A 7,419-nucleotide genomic window follows, 5' to 3' on the forward strand; every position below is an offset into this window, starting at 1 on the left:
CTTAGAACAAGCTACCACCTTGTTCCTTCACTGACCTGAGCCAGGGAGAAGGTAAGACCCTCATCCCAGGCTCCCCACTCTTCACAGAAGGCTGCTGCTGGAGATTGGGAACATCAGTGCTAGAGGAGTAACGGTAGTTAGGACTAGGAAGCTTAGTCCGAACTACCTAGTTCATGCCACGTGTAGCCGCGCGGCACGGGGTTCGAACGAGCAGGGATTTAAAAATGGCGGCGCCCAGTTTATGCAAATGAAGCCCGGGAAATTCAAATCCCGGGCTTCATTTGCAAGTGCGGTATGCCTACATTACCCTTCTAGTTCGAACTAGGAGGGTAGTGTAGACATACCCTATGGGAATAAAGGGAAACAAGAAGACTTTATAAATACATTAGAAGTAAGAGGAAGACCAAGGACAGGGTAGGCCCACTGGTCAGTGAGGAGGGAGAAACAGTAACAGGAAACTTGGAAATGGCAGAGATGCTTAATGACTTCTTTGTTTCAGTCTTCACCGAGAAGTCTGATGGAATGACTAACATAGTGAATGCTAGTGGGAAGGGGGTAGGTTTAGAAGATAAAATAAAAAAAGAACAAGTTAAAAATCACCTACAAAAGTTAGATGCATGCAAGTCACTAGGGCCTGATGAAATGCATCCTAGAATACTCAAGGAGCTGTTAGAGGAGGTATCTGAGCCGCTAGCTATCATCTTTGGAAAATCATGGGAGACAGGAGAGATTCCAGAAGACTGGAAAAGGGCAAATATAGTGCCCATTTATAAAAAGGGAAATAAAAACAACCCAGGAAACTACAGACCAGTTAGTTTATCTTCTATGCCAGGGAAAATAATGGAGCAAGTAATTGAGGAAATCATCTGTAAACACTTGGAAGGTGACAAGGCGATAGGGAACAGCCAGCATGGATTTGTAAAGAACAAACCATGTCAAACCAATCTGATAGCATTTTTTGATGGGATAACGAGTCTTGTGGATAAGGGAGAAGCGGTGGATGTGGTATATCTGGACTTTAGTAAGGCGTTTGATACGGTTTCGCATGATATTCTTATCAATAAACTAGGCAAATACAACTTAGATGGGGCTACTATAAGGTGGGTGCATAACTAGCTGGATAACCGTACTCAGAGAGTAGTTATTAATGGTTCACAATCCTGCTGGAAAGGAGTAACTAATCAGGTTCTGCAGAGGCCTGTTTTGGGACCAGCTATGTTTAATATCTTCATCAACGATTTAGATATCGGCATACTGAGTACGCATATTAAGTTTGCAGATGATACCAAGGTGGGAGGGGTTGCGACTGCTCTGGAGGATAGGGTCATAATTCAAAATGATCTGGACAAATTGGAGAAATGGTCTGAGGTAAACAGGATGAAGTTTAATAAGGACAAATGCAAAGTGCTCCACTTAGGAAGGAACAATCAGTTTCACACATACAGAATGGGAAGCTACCGTCTAGAAAGGAGTACGGCAGAAAGGGATCTAGGGGTTATAGTGGACCACAAGCTGAATATGAGTCAGCAGTGTGATGCTGTTGCAAATAAAGCAAACATGATTCTGGGATGCTGTTGCCCGTTCACCCAAAGCCACTCCGAGTTCGGGTGGGGAGTTGTCCCGTGTCTACGGTCCCACCCGAAGGGACTTTCCAATTTCTATATATATAATGATGTGTTTAGACCCGCTTACTTGCTAGGTGCCAGGAAGAGGGCTCGGGCCCTCCCTCTCTCTGAGCTCCGACCCAGGGCCCTAAGGTAGGGACACTTATCCCTAGACAGTGGAGGGGGCTGAGACCCCTAAACCCTCCACACATGGGGTCCATGGCCCTGCCCTGGGCCACTTCTTCCCGGTCAGAGTCCTGTTCCCCAGCGCGGGGATAAGCTTACCCCTGGTCGCCTCCTCAGGGGGGTGGGAAGCCACTCTCGCTCTCCGCTGATCATCCTCCTCGGGGGGGTGGAAGGACACTCTCGCTCCCAACCTCTCTCCCCCGTACACTCCTGCTCCTGGCCCATTTGAAAGGGCCGCGGCTTGGCGTCTCTGGCTGGCCCCGCCCCCGCCCCCGCGCATGCCGTCCCACCCTTTGGGAATCCCCGGACAACGTCACCAGTGACATCATCAGGGCGCGTCGGCCCGGTCCGCCGTGACAATATTCTTGGAATCTTTAAGGTATCCTTCACCAAAAGATGTGTAATACTCTGAGACACCCCCCCCCCCAAGATCAATTTCTGTAAGTTAATACAACATGTGCATACACACACAAATCCTGATCAAATGACAATACAAATTCATTCAGTGGCTAGGTCTAGGACATTGGATCAGGGTTCTATTCCCATCTCTGATACGCACCTGCCAAATCAAGCTCGATCAAGTCACATCACCTCTTTCTGCCTCGTTGTCCCAAATGGAGGTAATAACATTGACCTCCTTTGTAAAGCAGTTTGAGCTACGTGGATCCAAAGTGCTATATAAGAGCTGGGTATTAGTGATATCTATTAATATATATCATTAATGATATATATTAAGATATATAATTTACACTGACCACTTTTTATTCATCCCACCATAAATGGAAAATTCCCACCATAAATATTTTCCCACCCAATGTCCAATGGTTTGACCGAGGAATGAAACATTCCAATCAAAAATTTGTTCCTCCCTCTCAGCCATATGTGATGTGCGTGTTTGGGGGAGATAGTTGTCGGAATGTTCCATTTCTCTGTTGATATTTTAATAAAAAGTGGAAAACAAAATCCCAAGTTGAATTAATTTAAGTATTTCTAAATTTAATTTGACCAAGAAAAAGTTTGGTTGGAAATTTCTATTTCTTGTTTTCTCCTAGAAAACTGAGGACAGAAACATTTTAAGCAGACACTGTCTCTTTCCCACTGTCCTCCTGAGCCTGAGGAATGGAACTTTGCAACAAGCCAATCCTTCAGTCATTAGAGCTTCCTCCTGAGATCTCTGCACACACAAGCACACACAGGCACTCCCCTGTTGCTCTAAGCAGCATGGTCTGGCTTAGAAAGTTTATGGAAAACTTGAAGAACAATGTAGGAGAAATAGACTTACCTCAGAATAACCTCATGCTCTGGAGTCTTCTTTATAGAGAGTGTCTGCGGAGGATATCATGGGCATCCTCTATTCAGAAGACTCCAGCTTCTCTCTCTCTCTCTCTCTCTCCTCTTTTAATGGATACTGGTAAAAACCCACTGGTGGAACAGAGAAACAAATCCACTCTCTTCTCAGTCCTCCACCCTGTATTGTTTCACCTCCTAGCTCATCAACTGCTAGGGGCTAAGCTCTACCTGAAATGCATAGGAATCAAGCTGGAAGCCCAAAATGCGTCCTCTGGCTATGGCTTGAAGTTGGGGGAAGTATTTTTTGTTTGTAATGTAGATGGTTTATGCCTTTTGCTCCTCTTTCTCTGTCACCAAGGCTGTGTCCAGACTCAAGGGTTTTTTAGAAAAAAGTAGCCTTTTTTCAAAAAAACTTCTCCTGCGTCAAGACTACAGCTGAGTTATTTCAAAATTAAATCGAAAGAACGCGGCTTTTCTTTCGATGGCGGAAAACCTCATTTCACGAGGAAGAACGCCTTTTTTCGAAAGTGCTCTTTCGAAAAAAGGCGTTCTTGAATGCAAACAGGGCTTTTTCGAAAGAAAGAATCCAGACTGCCTGGGTGCTTTCTTTTGAAAAAGCGGCTTGCTTTTTCGAAAGTACTGCTTGCAGTCTAGATGCTCTTTTTCGAAAGAGGCTTGCAGTCTAGACGTAGCCCAATGGGAAGCTTACCTGATCACACAACCTGAGACAGGAATGAGCTTTAAACAATATTCCAGCTAGTGTTTTCTAACAGTCTGACCTTGTCCGTGCTGCTGTAGGTGAAAGAATGGAGCAGCAAATACTTTCATAGACAGGCTTGCACATAAGTACCTAAAACCTTAGGGTATGTCTACACTACAAAATTAATTTGAACTAACAGCCGTTAGTTCGAATTAACTTTCATAGGCGCTACACATGCAAACCACTAGTTTGAACTTAATTCAAACTAGCGGAGCGCTTAATTCGAACTAGGTAAACCTCATTCTATGAGGACTAACGCCTAGTTCGAATTAAGTAGTTTGAATTAAGGGCTGTGTAGCCACTTAATTTGAACTAGTGGGAGGCTAGCCCTCCCCAGCTTGCCCTGGTGGCCACTCTGGGCACAACCAGGGAAACTCTTCTGCCCCCTTCCCGGCCCCGGAGCCCTTAAAGGGACACAGTCTGACTACGGTGCCCGTGCCAGGTGCAAGCCTGCCAGCACCAGCCAGCAGACCCTGCACCTGGCATGTCATGAGCCAGCCACCCGCTGCCACCCAGCCCTCCACCTCTTCCCAGGAGCAGGCTGGCAGCTCTCAGGAGCCTGCCTGGGGCCGCAAGAGGTGGGCACCCGCCTGGTCTAGAGTGGAGATCGTGGACCTCATCTAGGTTTGGGGGGAGGCCTCCAACGTCCACAATCTCCACACTAGGCACAGGAAAGTGGCTGTCTAGGGCAGGATAGCTGCCAGCCTGGCCACCAAAGGCCACATGAGAATCCAGGAGCAGGTTTGCATGAAAATCAAGTTGGTCCAGTGAGACCCCCGACCCTGAGCCCTGAGCTTAGAACATAAGAACATAAGAATGGCCGTACTCGGTCAGACCAAAGGTCCATCTAGCCCAGTAGCCTGTCTGCCGACAGTGGCCAACACCAGTTACCCTGGAGGGGATGGATTGAAGACAATGACCAAGCCATTTGTCTCATGCCATCCATCTCCAGCCTTCCACAAACAGAGGCCAGGGACACCGTTCCTACCCCCTGGCTAACAGCACTCCATGGACCCAACCTCCATGACTTTATCTAGCTTCTCTTTAAACTCTGTTATAGTTCTAGCCTTCACAGCCTCCTGTGGCAAGGAGTTCCACAGGTTGACTCTGCTTTGTGAAGAACTTTCTTTTATTAGTTTGAAGCCTGCTATCCATTCATTTTATTTGGTGTCCTCTAGTCCTTATATTATGGGAACTAATGAAGAACTTTTCTTTATGCACTCTCTCCATACCACTCATGATTTTATAGACCTCTATCATATCCCCCCTCAGTCTCCTCTTTTCTAAGCTGAAAAGTCCCAGTCTCTTTAGCCTTTCTTCATATGGGACCTGTTCCAAACCCCTAATCATTTTAGTTGCCCTTTTCTGAACCCTTTCCAAGGCCAAAACATCTTTTTTGAGGTGAGGAGACCACATCTGTACACAGTACTGAAGATATGGCGTACCATAGTTTTAAACTTCCCCTCCTCCTTCTTCCCCTGGCTTCCCCCTTCCAGCTCCCTCCTCCTAGGTTTCCCCCTCCCCTCTTCCACCCTCTCTCTTCCCCTCTCCCACCTCCTTTTCCTAGTCTCCCCAGAGGTTAATCCCCTTCCATCCCCAGTTTTGTTAAATAAAGAGAGTTTCTATTTTTGACCATACATGTCCTTTATTTTTTACATCAGAAAGGGGGGCTAGGCAGGGGTAAGTGGAAGGAGGTGAAGGAGGAATGGTGCACGAGCCCCCGATGGGGAGGACTGGGGTGGCTCTGCGGGCTCCTCGGGGTGGAAGCTCTCTTGCAGGGCCTCCTGGATCCTGACAGCCCCCCGATTGACACCTCCCCCCCCCCGGATGGCAGCCTGTGGCAAGTGCAGCCGGGCTGATAGCCGAGTGCTGTGATGTGCCGAGTGCGGGCACTCAGGGCACTCCAAGACAGGACTGCTTTGCTGTCCCTCATCGAGGTAGACAAGCAAGCGGGGAACCCTGAGAACTGTCTGTCCGGGGTGGGGGTCAGGTCTCATTAAGCACAGCCCTCGACTAGCCTGAGGCAGCAGCTCCACACTCTAAGTCCTAACCTGATGCCCTGCCGGCACTGCTTCCGGCCATCCTTAACTTTGGTTCAGGTTCCACTCAATGTGGACTTGCTAGTTCGAATTAGCAAAATGCTAATTTGAATTAGTTTTTACGTTAGATGCACTAATTCGAATTAGCTTAGTTCGAATTTACTAATTCCAATTAAGTTAGTTTGAATTAGTGCTGTAATGTAGACATACCCTTAGGTACCTATGTGGAAGCCTGTCAATGAAAGTATTTGCTGCTCCATTCTTTCACCTACAGCAGCACAGACAAGGTCAGACTGTTAGAAAACACTATCTATTCTTGCACCCCTGCCATCTCAGACCTTTTTAGGGTGATCAGCTTCCCTCTTCATTAAGATGGGCCCTATATTTGGTGCCTGATGGCCCATGACATGCATCCAATAAGGAGCATATCTGTTTTCAGTCTGTTGTCATGGCTCTTTGCCTGCATACACATGGCATCCACTGAGGCAGAGCACAGAACATTCCTCTCATTGCAGCTACAGGAGTCGTTCTGTAGCTGTAATGACCCATCTCAAATCCTGAGTGGAGCAGCTATTAGTGCAGTGGCTCTAAAACATCATTGCACTCCGACTCCCTGCTGACAACCAAAATTACTACAAGAGCCCAGGCTGGGGGGACTGAAGTCTGAGCCCACCCAACCCCTGCCTTCCTGGGCTTGGAGGAGGGCCTGAACCCAAAGCCTAAGTCCTGCTGTCCTGGGTGAAAGAGTGGGGGTGGGCTGAAGCTATTGGACTTTGGACCTGGGCACTGGGGTGTGAGCTTACACTTCAGCCTGGGTCACTGCGAATCAAATGTCAGCTGTGCGTGAGTGGCAGAGCCAAGACTGGAACCCTGATTTCTTGCTTCTCCATCAACTGCACCAGCCAGTGCATGTTACTGTGTTAGGCAATAGCCAAGCAAATGATCAAACACTCTGATGTGCCGCCACAAACAGACACTGTAGGGACCTTACAAATCAAGAGTGACTTGGGGTTTCCATGCAGTTATTGATTATTCCTTGACATCGAGAAGCTCACTCTGGCTGTTTTACAGCTGTAGGTCACAGCTGCTGGCTTCACTTCGCAAGCCCAGCCTTGCCACGGCCGTGTACAATGGTTTTTTCCAGTGGCGCAGAAACCACAGGGTTTCAGGTACCCTGATTCAACTGTTCCAGCACATTCTGTCTCCTGGTTTGCATTTGGAAAGCCCCTGAAAGCACAGCCCACAGCAGCAGTGCTGCCTTTGGGGATTGGCTCTGGAAAGCCTGCTGGGGGCAGTCCCCTCCCTAACAATGCTGACATAGGAACATGCTGAGCTGATGCAGAAACCATCTCAGGCATTGTGAACGTCTTGGCCCTGACATGGGTATGTCATGTTGCCAGGCTATCAGCCAAGCTGTGTTAGAGCCAGAGGACAGCATGGTTCGTTAAGAGACAAAAGGCTCTGGGCCAGCCAGCCATGTTTAAATTAGTCTCACCTCACTCTATGGGGCGGGGGTTGGACTTAAAATGAGGAAAGCCCA

This window comes from Pelodiscus sinensis, chromosome 1 (genome assembly GCF_052426305.1).
Source record: "Pelodiscus sinensis isolate ZL-2025 chromosome 1, ASM5242630v1, whole genome shotgun sequence".
NCBI lineage: Eukaryota > Metazoa > Chordata > Testudines > Trionychidae > Pelodiscus > Pelodiscus sinensis.